Source organism: Bombina bombina, chromosome 1 (assembly GCF_027579735.1).
Source record: "Bombina bombina isolate aBomBom1 chromosome 1, aBomBom1.pri, whole genome shotgun sequence".
NCBI lineage: Eukaryota > Metazoa > Chordata > Amphibia > Anura > Bombinatoridae > Bombina > Bombina bombina.
In genome coordinates, this window is record NC_069499.1 from 996866606 (window position 1) to 996883382 (window position 16777).

Genomic DNA, 16777 nt, shown 5'->3' on the forward strand with positions numbered 1-16777 from the left:
TAAACTATTTTTGTTACACATATTTGACTATATCACCAAATGCTATTAAAGCTACATTCTATACTTATTTTAAGATCCAGCTAGGTTCTGCCTGCCCTTGCTTTCTGTCTTTGAGTAATATGCTAGTTTCTGATATGACCTTTTTTTGCTACATTATTTTTTAGCAATGTATCTTATTATGCAGGGCCATGATGATGTATGTGACACTAGGCAAATAAAAGATAATTACAGCTAACCTATTGTGAGTTTTTAACTGAAAGCTTTAAAGTGAAAATCAGTCTAATGTGGTCCACTGTCATCATCTTCAAATGTACTGCTTTATTCAATGCTCAGATTCATAAATGCAAAATCCAATATTTGTCCATCCCCCAGCAAGTGGTATACTCTTATAGCTAGACAAAGATAGTTTGTCTAAATTCCAAAGTTCATTTTAGTGCATAATGTTTTATTAATTACATTTTTTTATAAGAATGGTCTTATATTATCATATTTTACCCTAAGGGCTCCATTTATGAAACTGTGAATGTAGCTTTGGAGTGCCTTCAGCTCCAGGCTCGCTTGTACCAAAAGTTAAGACTACTGCTTCTTAAACAGCTACACAAACTTTAAAGTGGCATTTCTCAATCCTCCCGGATGCCTCCTTCTAGGCTCGCGAGCACACGCAGCAGATTGTACAATGGTAAATGTGGACAGCGTATTGCTGCCCGCTATCCATGATGCCAGGCGGAGAGTTCTGCCTCTATCTGTCCGGCCCTTCTTAAATGGAGCCCTATATTACATATAAAATATTAAAAAATATTAATAAAAATTATTTAAAAATATTACACACACTGTTAAATAAATAAAAAAATAAATAATTTTTTTTATAATAATAATAATAATAATAATAATATATATACTGTATGTATATATGTATATATATATATATATATATATATATTCTATGGATTATTTCGAATTTTATTACAGTACGTATAATCGTTACCCTATTGAATTTCTTCAGGATCTCAACCACACCCTTAAATCTTCCTTCAACTCACCTGTCAATCGAATCCGGTGTTTGGCAGACTTCACACCTGCTGTTGTCAGTGACACAATCTCTTGCAGGAAATTCTCCCCACTAGAATGACCCGACAAGAAAAAAATGGCTGCAAAAGCTTTAACACAGAGATACATACATATACTGTACATGTCTATATATATATATATATATATATATATATATATATATAAACAAGTCCGGTATGACCCACACTCATTCAATGGTTTTGAATATTGCAAAAAAAAACAAAAAACGACAGCATTCACTGGATTTCAAGAAAGTGAAAGACTCATTCAATTTGTGACACTTCGGGGACTTGCTCCCCTTCCTCAGACAAATGAACAGTGATACACAGCAAATATTAAAATCCCATAAGCCCTCCCTTCATGTGCACAAAATTGTACCAAACCCATAAATATGGTTACCCAGTCAAACATAAACCATATGCAGTAGTAGTGTCAATAAATCAAGTACAAAAATACAACAATATAGCTAATAGCAAGCACAAATAATCTGTTTGCTTTGCAATACTTGCTCCATCCCACGTAATATAAACATACGTTGTTGCCAACTATGGTATACAGGTCCTTTCTTAACCTATATTGTATAACATTTCATGTAAAAAATTACATCAGCATTGCCTAAGAATATATAACATCCTTTAGAGGAGGATCAAATATCAAAGTGGCTTAATTAAGTAAGTAATTAAGCCACTTTGATATTTGATCCTCCTCTAAAGGATGTTATATTTTCTTAGGCAATGCTGATGTAATTTTTTACATGAAATGTTATACAAAATAGGTCAAGAAAGGACCTGTATACCATAGTTGGCAACAATGTATGTTTATATAATGTTGGATGGAGAAAGTATTGCAATGCAAACAGATTAAAATGGCTTAGAAATATATCAGAGCGCCAACCGTAGAAGGCAGGGTCTTAAATACGAAAAACTACTCCACAAATGTATTTTGGTGTATTTATTACAACACAATCAAAACAATAATAAACGGTTAACTTTCCAACTATGTTGTGTGTTTCTTGTGATACAATGAGACCAGTATTAATGGAGCCCGATATTGTACTTAAACAACATTAATTGCTAAAATTGACAAACAATTTCTTAAAATATCACAATCCTCAGGATATTAAAAACAAATTTATGTTTTAAAAGTTAAAAACAATCTTAATGTCCCTCATGGATCCATGTTAACAGTCTAGTAATTATTCCAACCATTCATTGGAGCCGATACACTCAATATTGGAGCTTTTTAACACCAATAACTGCCTATAAGCAGATTTAAAGCTTCTGTAGAAAATCTCCTATTATCAAAGCATTAAGTGGGATAACCAGTATACAACAAACAGTACCTTGTTACAGGTTAAGTAGATGGGGAACAGAGTGTGGTTAAACTCTCAATGGCACCTTACACTCATAATCAATCCGGATTAACTGAATGAAATCCCCTTAAAACCGGATCCTAGATCCTTGTGCAGCGGTATGAAACACAAATAAACAAATGAATATAAAATAACTGTATAAATGAATAAATAAAAGTGATTTGTGCCGTGTTTCAGTGATGCATACAATTGCTGTGCAAATTCAAAAGGTTAGAAACTTGCGGTATTGAAGAGTCTCCTAAAAAACAATACACAACCTGATTTGGAATTTCTTCCAAAATCAGAATAAAAGAATATTTTTCAAAAAACGTGTAAAAAGAACAAAGTCATGTGATATGGTGAAAAAATATTGCAGTAAAAAAACAGTCTGGTGATTAATCCTCAGTTCAGTGCTTATCCATAGAAATAAAAATATAAAAATATAAATAGTAAAACCTATAAAGTGTCAAATTATTCCAATTGAGGATGAGTTGGTGCAATGTAAAAATCGAAGAGTTTATATGCCAAAAATGTTAAGTTTTAAATTTCCTCACGGTCCTATGTGTACAAGATTTTTCAGACAGCCCTGGGTCCCTTTGCCCTCAAGCGTGTGGTCCCTCAGCCCTTTCAAGCCTTTGTTCCCTCTGCTAGCTAGCTCACGGTCCCTCTGCCGAAAAAATATATGATAGTGTAGATTGCTACAGATAAGTGAATAATATGAAATAAAACCAACGCGTTTCGGTCGAATAGTGACCTTTCTCAAGACTGGTTTTCACAATCTGCCTGTCAGTTTGAGAAAACCAGTCTTGAGAAAGGTCACTATTCGACCGAAACGCGTTGGCTGGTAAGTTTTATGTGTGTACATATGTATTTATGTGTTTTACTGTATTTTTACTGTACATATTTCACATTCCAATATTCTTCAAATAGGGGAATATGTTCTAAGTATTTATAAATAGTTATTCCTATTTAAATTTATATGTATATATCTATACCTATATATGATCATCTATATGTATATATATATAGAGAAAATAACGCATTGTGTAAACCATTTACAAATCTAAACAAGTCAGAAGACTTGCTTTAACCCAGAAACTCTCTGACTACACTGTTTCCAATGCAGCAAAGGAATCTGGGTAAGATATGCAAATGAGGTTCACAATGACTCACCTTTTTACTCATTTGCATATCTTGCCCAGATTCCTTTGCTGCATTGGAAACAGTGTAGTCAGAGAGTTTCTGGGTTAAAGCAAGTCTTCTGACTTGTTTAGATTTGTAAATGGTTTACACAATGCGTTATTTTCTCTATATTTTTAAACTCACTTTTCGCCTCCCCATAATTTTAATTGTTGTTATATATATATATATATATATATATATATATATATATATATATATATATATATATATATATATATATATATATATATATATATATATATATATATTAATAAAGAAGAACCACTCACAGCACCAAATGTTAATAAAGCAGAAAATCTACCCCAATCTGCAATTTTAAGTATATAGCAGACTAGGGGTGCCAGGTAATAGAGTCTATAATTATAAAAAATCAATAAGAGGCAGGTTCATAAGAACCAATAAGTCTGCTTTATTAAACCAGAATTAAAAAACCCAATGTAGGGCTGAAAGACATATGTGGAGACATGACCGCACTTTTTATGCATACATTTATTAAAACTCCAAAATACCACAGTTTCAAATATAATCAACACCAGATGACCAGCCATAATAAAAACCCCTTAATTAGATACCATCCCGGGAGGTATATAGATACCACAACAGTTCAGACCAAGTGTGCACACTAATTAAGTCTCTGTAAACATGTTGAGATCGATTTTGTTATGGTAATATTTAAAGACAAAGTCCTCCTTAGGGTTAGGATAATATGTATTGGCATATAGGGTACTGTGCAAAATAGAGGGATATGTTATTCTTCATGTGACCCCTGTGTAATAAATCACACTAATAAATCAGTGCTGGCTATAATAGACTTATTGGTTCTTATGAACCTACCTCTTATTGATTTTGTATAATTATAGACTATTGCATGGCACCCCTAGTCTTCTATATACTTAAAATTGCAGATTGGGGTAGATTTTCTGCTTTATTAACATTTGGTGCTGTGAGTGGTTCTTCTTTATTAATATATTCTCCAATCCTGATATAGACAGGGATTTTTCTTCACCCATGAGCACATTTGATGTTCCCAGTTTTTGGGACGTCTGACATTGGGGGTGACACATTGATTTGCAAGCGATGGCGGGCCTTAATGAAACTGAATGGGAATTTGATATAAATGATACCTTTTCTATTCCTTCAAAAGAGGGTGCCAGCAATGCCACCCAAACGGGACAAAACAATAATGATAACAACATATATAAATGTTTTAAAGACTATAAACAAAAATTAATTAAGGAACAAAAGTTAAAATGGGAAATTTCTAGTCTGGAAAAATATTTCGAAAATAAAATGATCTCTAGGGGTTTATGAATTAAAAAGAAACCGGGAGCAAATTTAAATGATCCCTTCACAGAAAATTTTAAAACATAATGGGAGGAGTTTGCCAATACATGAATAAAAATATGGGAGAAAAAAGAGGAACATACAAGGTTAATGGATTTAACTAAAATGGAGATTAGGAAGATACATGAGAATATAAAATACAGGAAAAAACGCAAATTTCAGTGAGATTGGGGTGACTATCAAGAAGGTAAAATATATGATTATTCACTGAGATTTAATAGCAGTTCTAAATTTGAAATGTCAGGTGAGGAAGGATCTAATACCAACACTAGTAACCCTAAGGGGCGCAACTACCGGAGGGTTTTTTTCAGTCGCAGGCGTTCAGGAAGAAGAAAAAGAAGAGAGGGGGTAGAAAGCATAGGGTCAAACACAGGGGAAAGAAACAGATATCCCCTGAGGAATCAACAGCAACAATAACAATGGATAATCTACCATTGATAAACACCCACATTGAGAAACAAGTAGTTAATTTATCACACAGAACTCTATATCTGAAAAAGATGTTTTAGCTAAGGGCTTAAATTTTGCTCCAGTAAATAACATTGATACGTTTATGGTAGTTAAGGATATTAATCTCTTTGCAAGGAAATTAATCCTCAATAAAAATATGCAACATAAGCTTAAAAACATTACTGTGGATATTAATAATAGAGTAGTTTTAAAAGATTTGGAATCGTTGAGCACTACAAAAGAAGATGAAACTGAGGAAATGGGTATAGGTTACACAATTTTAAAGGAAAGTTCTACATTTATGCCAGCTCTATCTATGGTCCCTAGTGTACATAATTTTGTAAAACTAGTTGAAAAATATATAACAGAATTGGATAGTAAGCCTGGATTTCAGGATAATTTAACTGTTAAACAAAGACAAGCAATAAAAACCCTTAGAATGGATAATTCTATTACTATTAAACCATCGGACAAGGGTGGAAATGTTGTAGTTCTAAATACCAGTGAATATGTTTTGGAATGTAAAAAACAACTAGCTGATACAAAACAGTATAAACTACTGAAATCCAACCCTACTGATCTTTATAAAAATTAAATTGATACAATATTGACAAAAGCATTTCAAAATGGCATGATTAACAACAAAGAACTTGATTTCCTGATTAATAAACACCCCAGAATCCCTACTTTTTATACCATACCCAAACTCCACAAAAATAGGGTCCCACCACCTGGTAGACCAATTATCTCTGGTCAACGTAGTCTAACTGAAGGGATCTCTATTTATGTAGATTATTGCCTCAGACCATCATTGGTGACTTTAACTTCATATATCAAAGAAATTCAAGATAATTTGAAGAAACTTGATGGGGTTTTAGTTAATGAAAATACTTTTCTAGCAGCCATTGATGTTGAGGCCCTATACTCTTCAATTCCTCATCAAAAGGGAATTCTGTCAGCTGTTGAATTCCTAAAACAAAGGAGCCCCAAATATGAGGAACATACTAACGGCTAGATTTAGAGTTCTGCGGCCAAAGGGGTGCGTTAGCTACGCATGCTTTTTTTCCCCCCGCACCTTTTAAATACCGCTGGTATTTAGAGTTCACAGAATGGCTGCGTTAGGCTCCAAAAAGGGAGCGTAGAGCATATTTACCGCCACTGCAACTCTAAATACCAGCGTTGCTTACGGACGCAGCCAGCTTCAAAAACGTGCTCGTGCACGATTCCCCCATAGGAAACAATGGGGCTGTTTGAGCTGAAAAAAAACCTAACACCTGCAAAAAAGCAGCGTTCAGCTCCTAACGCAGCTACATTGTTTCCTATGGGGAAACACTTCCTAAGTCTGCACCTAACACCCTAACATGTACCCCGAGTCTAAACACCCCTAACCTTACACTTATTAACCCCTAATCTGCCGCCCCCGCTATCGCTGACCCCTGCACTTTATTATTAACCCCTAATCTGCCGCTCCGTACACCACCGCAAGCTACATTATAGCTATGTACCCCTAATCTGCTGCCCCTAACACCGCCGACCCCTATATTATATTTATTAACCCCTAATATGCCGCCCCCGCTATCGCTGACCCCTGCATTTTATTATTAACCCCTAATCTGCCGACCGCACACCGCTGCCACCTACGTTATCCCTATGAACCCCTAATCTGCTGCCCCTAACACCTCCGACCCCTATATTATATTTATTAACCCCTAATATGCCGCCCCCAACGTCGCCGCTACCTACCTACACTTATTAACCCCTAATCTGCCGACCGGACCGCGCCGCTATTATAATAAAGTTATTAACCCCTAATCCGCCTCACTCCCACCTCAATAACCCTATAATAAATAGTATTAACCCCTAATCTGCCTTCCCTAACATCGCCGACACCTAACTTCAAGTATTAACCCCTAATCTGCCGATCGGAGCTCACCGCTACTCTAATAAATTTTTTAACCCATAAAGCTAATTCTAACCCTAACCCTAACACCCCCCTAAATTAAATATAATTTTATTCTAATTAAATAAATGAACTCTTATTAAATAAATTATTCCTATTTAAATCTAAATACTTACCTGTAAAATAAACCCTAATATAGCTACAATATAAATTATAATTATATTGTAGCTATTTTAGGATTAATATTTATTTTACAGGCAACTTTGTATTTATTTTAACCAGGTACAATAGCTATTAAATAGTTAATAACTATTTAATAGTTACCTAGTTAAAATAATTACAAAATTACCTGTAAAATAAATCCTAACCTAAGTTACAATTAAACCTAACACTACACTATCAATAAATTAATTAAATAAACTACCTACAATTATCTACAATTAAACCTAACACTACACTATCAATAAATTAATTAAATACAATACCTACAAATAAATACAATTAAATAAACTAACTAAAGTACAAAAAATAAAAAAGAACTAAGTTACAAAAAATTAAAAATTATTTACAAACATTAGAAAAATATTACAACAATTTTTAACTAATTACACCTATTCTAAGCCCCCTAATAAAATAACAAAGCCCCCTAAAATTAAAATAGAAAAGCTCTTTTACCTTACCAGCCCTGAACAGGGCCCTTTGCGGGGCATGCCCCAAAGAATTCCACTCTTTTGCCTGTAAAAAAAAAACATACAATACCCCCCCAACATTACAACCCACCACCCACATACCCCTAATCTAACCAAGAGCCAAGACTCTAAATACCGGCGTTAGGAAGATCCCATTGAAAAGATAGGATACGCAAATGGCGTAGGGGGATCTGCGGTATGGAAAAGTCGCGGCTGGAAAGTGAGCGTTAGACCCTTTCCTGACTGACTCCAAATACCAGAGGGCGGTAAAAACCAGTGTTAGGAGCCTCTAACGCTGGTTTTGATGGCTACCGCCCAACTCTAAATCTAGCCGTAAATTTGTAGAAACACTTTTGCACTTTATCTTAGAACATAATTATTTTACATTTGACAATAAATACTATAAACAAATTTTAGGTACAGCTATGGGGACATGCTGTGCCCTTACATATGCTTGTCTGTACAGTGGAAAATGGGAAAAAGACTATATTTTTGACATAGATGATATATATGGAAGATATATAGATCTCTGGTTGAGATTTATAGATGCTATTTTGGTCCTATTACAAGGTACAGAACAAGAACTCGATTCCTTTATGCTTAACCTAAAAAAAATGATCTAAATCTAAAATTTACTTATACTTGCAGTAAAACAACCATTGAATTTCTAGATTTAAACCTATAGAGAGTTAAAAGAACGGATTAAAGAACATAAAAGAGCTATAGATAATGAAATTACAACGAGTAGTGTAGCACAACATTTTCAAGCCTTTCATCAAAGCAATAAAGATGAACTGAAATTTATGGGTCTGGAAAATGTGGACCTAAAAGGTAGAGGAGGTTATATAGATACATTTTTATTGCAAAAAGAATGCAAGTGGATTTTTAATTTAAAAGCATTAACCCCCAGTGGCCTAAATGAGGAGATAAATTATGCTCCATTTCTGTAGACCATTTTCAATATCGTTTATTTTGTTGATAATTTTAATATGCTTCATATATTTGTAAACATATTTTTTTTCTTTTTTCTTTTTATTTATTTTTTCCTATTTTTCTTATTTTTTAATTATCTAATATAATTTATTTATTTTTGAATCTATCATAGGCTGCGAGTATGATTTCTACATAATTGATTAATATAATATAGATGAGCAATGACTGATAATATAATATAGATGAGCAATGACTGATATTGGGACAAATATAGTTCTTGAACTAACTAATTTTTTATATATACTGTATATAAGTTTTCTTTGGAACCCACCTTCGCTACTGTACACATAGAATCATTGATTTAAATAGTAATTTGTTGATTTGTATTTTATTTATGGCGTAAAAGCATGAAAAAGATAGCCATGAATATTTATATACATTTATGATTCTTGTCAATAAATTAATCAAAAGATAGATACATTTTGTTAATAATTAGACATAAATATTGCAATCCCAAATCTAAAATGGATACCACAGCTACATTGTTATTATTTCACCCCTGACGTCACAGGAGCTGATGTAAATAAAAAAGCAGTAAATAATCTAAATGAGATACACGGGCTGACAAAGCCCGATTCAAATTTACTAAGTGCGGGTGAAACGCGCGTAGCAGAAGTGGCAGAAGTGACACTGCAATAGGGGGTAGCAGTTGAACCCCCTATATTCAATCTGATGACTGTCGTCTGTGGAACTACAAAGAGGTTGAGACTGTTAAGTTGACCCCTGTACATCTATTTTATACTCATCATGGAATCCGGTGTTCACAAGGGTGAGTGAGTTAAAATCTGCACACAGCAGGACATGCTGAATTAAATATCAGCGTCTTCACACAACTTAAAGGGAAAGCACGGACCATCTAAGGATGGATCAGGTATGTGAATAAGCCTGATACGAGTATCCGTAAACCTTTTCGAAGCCTAATATCTGAGACTTTGCTTACACCACCCAAGCGACCTGGCTTTATTGATCTTTGCCAAATACTGGAATATTACTTTTACATATGTGGTATATTGAATGAGTTCTCTGTTACACAGGGGTCACATGAAGAATAGCATCTCTCTCTATTTTGCACAGAACCCTATATGCCAATATATATTATCCTAACCCTAAGGAGGACTTTGTCTTTAAATTTTACCATAAAAAAAATCGATGTCAACATGTTTACAGAGACTTAATTAGTGTGCACACTTGGTCTGGACTGTTGTGGTATCTATATACCTCCCGGGATGTTATCTTATTAAGGGGTTTTTATTATGACTGGTCATCTAGTGTTGATTATATTTGAAACTGTGGTATTTTGGAGTTTTAATAAATGTATGCATAAAAAGTGCGGTCTTTAAATTCATGTGTCTCCCCATATGTCTTTCAGCCCTACATTGGGTTTTTTAATTCTGGTTTAATATATCAGTGCTGGCTATAATAGACTTATCGGTTCTTATGAACCTACCTCTTATTGATTTTGTATATATATATATATATATATATATATATATATATATATATATATGTATGTATATATATATATATATATATATACTGTGTATATATATATATATATATATATATATATATATATATATATATATATATATTACCAAAAAACATTATATATATATATATATATATATACACACACACACAGTATCTCACAAAAGTGAGTACACCTCTCACATTTTTGTAAATATTTTATTATATCTTTCATGTGACAACACTGAAGAAATGACACTTTGCTACAATGTATAATAGTGAGTGTATAGCCTGTATAACAGTGTAAATTTGCTGTCCCCTCAGAATAACTCAACACACAGCCATTAATGTCTAAACTGTTGGCCACAAAAGTGAGTGCACCCCTAAGTGGAAATGTCCAAATTGGGCCCAAAGTGTCAATATTTTGTATGTCACCATTATTTTCCAGCACTGCCTTAACCCTCTTGGGCATGGAAATATCCCAATAAAGGGATATAAAAGAGCGCTTGGGCATGTAGTTCACCAGAGCTTCACAGGTTGCCACTGGAGTCCTCTTCCACACCTCCATGATGACATCACAGAGCTGGTGGATATTAGAGACCTTGCGCTCCCCCACATTCCGTTTGAGGATGCCCCACAGATGCTCAATAGGGTTTAGGTCTGGAGACATGCTTGGCCAGTTCATTACCTTTACCCTCAGCTTCTTTAGCAAGGCAGTGGTTGTCTTGAAGGTGTGTTTGGGGTCATTATCATGTTGGAATATTGCCCTGTGGCCCAGTCTCCGAAGTGAGGGGATCATGCTCTGCTTCAGTATGTCACAGTACATGTTTGCATTCATGTTTCCCTCAATGAACTGTAGCTTCCCAGTGCCGGCAGCACTCAAGCAGGCCCAGACCATGACACGCTCACCACCATGCTTGACTGTAGGCAAGACATACTTGTCTTTGTACGCCTCACCTGGTTGCCGCCACACATGCTTGACACCATCTGAACCAAATAAGTTTATCTTGGTCTCATCGGACTACAGGACATGGTTCCAGTAATCTATGTCCTTATTCTGCTTTTCTTTAGCAAACTGTTTGCAGGTTTTCTTGCTCATCATCTTTAGAAGAGGCTTCCTTCTGGGACGACAGCCATGCAGACCAATTTGATGCAGTGAGCGGCATATGGTCTGAGCACTGACAGGCTGACCCCCCCACCCCTTCAACCTCTGCAGCAATGCTAGCAGCACTCATCCGTCTATTTCCCAAAGACAACCTCTGGATATGACGCTAAGCACGTGCACTCAACTTCTTTGGTCGACCATGGTGAGGCCTGTTCTGAGTGGAACCTGTCCTGTGAAACCACAGTATGGTCTTGCCCACCATCCTGCAGCCCAGTTTCAGGGTTTTGGCAATCTTCATATAGCCTAGGCCATCTTTATGTAGAGCAACAATTCTTTTTTTCAGATCCTCAGAGAGTTCTTTGCCATGAGGTGCCATGTTAAACAACCAGTGACCAGTATGAGAGAGTGTGAGAGTGATAACACCAAATTGAACACACCTGCTCCCTTGTGGCGACTCTAGGAAAAATATATAGGGGGGGCACATAAGATACCACAGTCAAACTGGGGGGGCAATAATAATTTTCACCACTAAGTCATACCACTGAAACTAAACTAAATAAAAATACATAAATAAGATTCCAAAATACCAGAGTAATGCGATATGCAATGATACCTTTTTATTGTACTAACCTAATACTTAAAATAGAAGCTTTAAACAGTTTTCCTTTCTTCCTCAGGTATTGCTTCAGACCTGAGAAAGATAGGAAAACTCTCAAAAGCTTTTCTTTATAGTTTAAATCAATTTCAACAAACACCAGGGCTCTGTAATTAATCTCCCATACATACACACATACACAGTTAGATAGGGTTGCCACCTCAGCCATGTTTTCCTGGACACTTATGAGTTACACATGCTGCAGGGTGTGCAGGGAGGAACATGTATTGTGTTTCTGGACAGCACTATTCATATTCCTCCCTGCACACCCTGCAGCATGTGTAACTCATAAGTGTTCTGTATTTTAAGGGACGGGTGGCAACCCTACAGTTAGACATACACACAGTTACACATACATACATACACACATAGTTACATACATACACATACATACACACATAGTTACACACACACAGTTACACACACACAAATATATAGTTTAACACACACATACATAAACACATACACAGTTACATACACACACAGTATACATACATTCATCCCTGGGTGCTCATTAGCACTCCCAGGAAGCGGTGCTGTCCCCAGAGTCCCAGGCAGTTAACCCCAGAGAAGTCTGGGTACAAGGCCCAAAGGGAAAATTACAAAATATATACATACATATATTACATACAAATATATATATTTGTATATATAATCATTAAAACACACTTTAGCTGAAATATGTCTTTCATGCTGCTATTTTTTTTTTCTTTCTGGATCCCTGCAGTGTCATTTTAAATGTTACCAGCTTGTGCCCACTGCAGAATGCATCTCTGGTATACAGGCAGCCTTCCCTCACAGAGATCCATGTTGCACACACATACTGCACTACCTACTGTACAAAAAACCACAGACACACACTACACATAGACACAAACTTATACACACACACACACAGGTATTCACACATAGACAAACACACACACATATATACACAAAGATATATACATACAAATACACAAACACAGACACACTACACATACATTAAAGCACAGACACATACAAATATACAGACACATACATATAGAAAGTAACATTCACACATAGACACAAAGGCATACACATATAGGCAGGCACACACAAAACATGTATACATACATACATACAAACACATACATACATGTACATTTTGCTATATATTACATTTCATGCAGCAAAGAGATATAGAGCACAATAAAAACACATGCTGTCAACTTGCACTAACACTTAGGTATGCAGTTTATTTAGCCCTGCCTCTGCTCTGGAATGCACAAACATTATAAATAACACTGACAGGACCCCATCTTTATATTGCCCTGTGAACTGAAGTATGTTCAAGCTGACAAGAGGGCTGACCTAAATAAAATAAATGAGTACAAATTAACACTATACAGCAGAACAGTACTCACTGGGAACATGCCGCATGGGTGGACTGCTCTGAACATGAATCACAGACATAGCAGTCAGTCAATTAAGGGTAGCGGCTAGATTCTATCCCTCTAAAGGACACTCTGACATCACAGCAGTCACGTGACTGCAGTGATCACATGGTACAGAGAGCTGAGTGAGGAAGAAGCAGAAGTGCGGGAGACTCAAATCGATAGGACATTTTTTGCTTTCCTTCTGCTGCTGTCTGTGTGTCTCGTCGGGAGTGGTTATCTGGGCTTATGCTGGACATGGAAGAAACACTAATGTGAAAAAGGAGTGAGAAGAACCTGTGTTCTCATGAAGCAAGAAGCTGGGATCCTGATTAGAGGCTGCTTTATACAGCCAGCCAGAGATTTGTACATTGTCTTTTTTTCAACTCTGAATTATGGGAACCTCATCTGTGCCTAGGATTTGTGCTAGAAACATGAAGAACTGGTAGTGGTAAAATATTACACATGGAGCCCAACATTTGTTTCTATTCTTTATTTTCTAGGAGAGAAGCTTTTATCTGGGACTGCAGATGAGCAATGGGAAACCACTAAGATAAATAAAACTGCACTTGTTGTCTTGTTTATGTTTGTGGGGGTATCAGTCATTACATAATTAGTGAAATTCAGCTATAATTGTTAAGCTGTATATATGAAGCTTGCATTTAAAATGGACATTAATTCATAAGAACAGGAGTTAGTCAATATCTTTATGTGCTGGTGTTACTGCACAATATGACACCAAGGGGATTATGGAAAGGAAGGGGTTAATGGCTGTTCTTTGTATGACTGATGGGGAATAGTTATAGTATGAATGGGCATTATTCTCTCTTTCCCTGTGTGTAAATGTCTGTGTGTCTGTCTCCTTATGTATGTGATTTTTTTCTGAGTCAGAGACACAGAATGACAGACACACAGTGTACTTTTCTGTGTGTCTCTTTCTTTCTGTGTCCATGTTTGTGTGTCTGTCTCTCCCTCCTTGTCACTTTTCTCGCTCTCTCTGTCACTCTTTTCATACATTCACTTTTTTTTCCTGTCTCTCATTTTTTTCTTGTCCCTCTGTCTGTCACTCTTTCTCTGTCATTTTCTGTCTGTCACCCACGCTGCCTCTCTCCCTGTCACTCTCTCTCATTTGATGTCACTCTTGTTGTCCATCTCTTGCTGTCACTCTCTCTCTCCCCCTTGCTGTCACTCTCTCTCTCCCCTTTGCTGTCACTCTCTCTCTCGCTGTCTCTTTCTCTCTCTCCCTTGCTGTCTGTCTCTCTCTCTCCCTTGCTGTCTGTCTCTCTCTCTCTCCCTTGCTGTCTGTCTCTCTCTCTCCCTTGCGGTCTCTCTCTCTCTCCCTTGCGGTCTCTCTCCCTTGCGGTCACACTGTTTCTCTCTACCTTGCTGTCTCTCCCTGTCACTTGCTGTCACTGTTCCTCTCTGACTATTCTATTTTACTGTCTCGCTGTCACACTCTGTCACTAACTTTCTCTCTCTTGCTGTCACATTCTTTCTGTCTCGCTGTCTCTCTCTTGTTTATAACACTTGCTGTCACTCGTCTTTTTCTTCTCTCTCTCTCTCTCTCTCTCTCTCTCTCTCTCTCTCTCTCTCTCTCTCTCTCTCTCTCTCTCTCTCTCTCTCTCTCTCTCTCTCTCTCTCTCTCTCTCTCTCTCCACTGTCTCTCTCTCTCTCTCCACTGTCTCTCTCTCTCTCTCCACTGTCTCTCTCTCTCTCTCCACTGTCTCTCTCTCTCTCTCTCCACTGTCTCTCTCTCTCTCTCTCCACTGTCTCTCTCTCTCTCTCTCCACTGTCTCTCTCTCTCTCCACTGTCTCTCTCTCTCTCCACTGTCTCTCTCTCTCTCCACTGTCTCTCTCTCTCTCTCCACTGTCTCTCTCTCTCTCCACTGTCTCTCTCTCTCTCCACTGTCTCTCTCTCTCTCTCTCCACTGTCTCTCTCTCTCTCTCTCCACTGTCTCTCTCTCTCTCCACTGTCTCTCTCTCTCTCCACTGTCTCTCTCTCTCTCCACTGTCTCTCTCTCTCTCCACTGCCTCTCTCTCTCTCCACTGCCTCTCTCTCTCTCTCTCCACTGCCTCTCTCTCTCTCTCCACTGCCTCTCTCTCTCTCTCTCTCTCCACTGCCTCTCTCTCTCTCTCCACTGCCTCTCTCTCTCCACTGCCTCTCTCTCTCTCTACTGCCTCTCTCTCTCTCTCTCTCTCTCTCTCCACTGCCTCTCTCTCTCCACTGCCTCTCTCTCTCCACTGCCTCTCTCTCTCTCTCTCTCTCTCTCTCTCCACTGTCTCTCTCTCTCTCCACTGTCTCTCTCTCCACTGTCTCTCTCTCTCTCTCCACTGCCTCTCTCTCTCTCTCCACTGCCTCTCTCTCTCTCTCTCTCTCCACTGCCTCTCTCTCTCTCTCTCTCTCTCCACTGCCTCTCTCTCTCTCTCCACTGCCTCTCTCTCTCTCTCCACTGCCTCTCTCTCTCTCCACTGCCTCTCTCTCTCTCCACTGCCTCTCTCTCTCTCTCCACTGCCTCTCTCTCTCTCTCCACTGCCTCTCTCTCTCTCTCTCCACTGCCTCTCTCTCTCTCTCTCTCCACTGCCTCTCTCTCTCTCTCTCTCCACTGCCTCTCTCTCTCTCTCTCCACTGCCTCTCTCTCTCCACTGTCTCTCTCTCTCTCTCCACTGCCTCTCTCTCTCTCTACTGCCTCTCTCTCTCTCTCTCCACTGCCTCTCTCTCTCTCCACTGCCTCTCTCTCTCTCTCTCCACTGTCTCTCTCTCTCTCCACTGCCTCTCTCTCTCTCCACTGCCTCTCTCTCTCTCTCTCTCCACTGCCTCTCTCTCTCTCTCTCTCCACTGCCTCTCTCTCTCTCTCTCTCTCTCTCCACTGCCTCTCTCTCTCTCTCTCCACTGCCTCTCTCTCTCTCTCTCCACTGCCTCTCTCTCTCTCCACTGCCTCTCTCTCTCTCTCCACTGCCTCTCTCTCTCTCCACTGCCTCTCTCTCTCTCCACTGCCTCTCTCTCTCTCTCTCTCTCTCTCTCCACTGCCTCTCTCTCTCTCCACTGCCTCTCTCTCTCTCCACTGCCTCTCTCTCTCCACTGCCTCTCTCTCTCCACTGCCTCTCTCTCTCCACTGCCTCTCTCTCTCCACTGCCTCTCTCTCTCTCTCTCCACT

At 37.9% G+C, this 16777-nt stretch overlaps 1 long non-coding RNA gene across 1 annotated transcript; it reads right to left on the reverse strand.

Moving 5' to 3' along the window:
- Positions 1-298: 298 nt before the first annotated feature.
- LOC128640730 (uncharacterized) lies at positions 299-14257 on the reverse strand. Its single transcript, XR_008399385.1, has 3 exons — positions 13614-14257; positions 1041-1120; positions 299-769 (listed from the first exon to the last, which is right to left on the reverse strand). It is a non-coding gene; the product is annotated as an uncharacterized LOC128640730 (long non-coding RNA).
- Positions 14258-16777: the final 2520 nt, after the last annotated feature.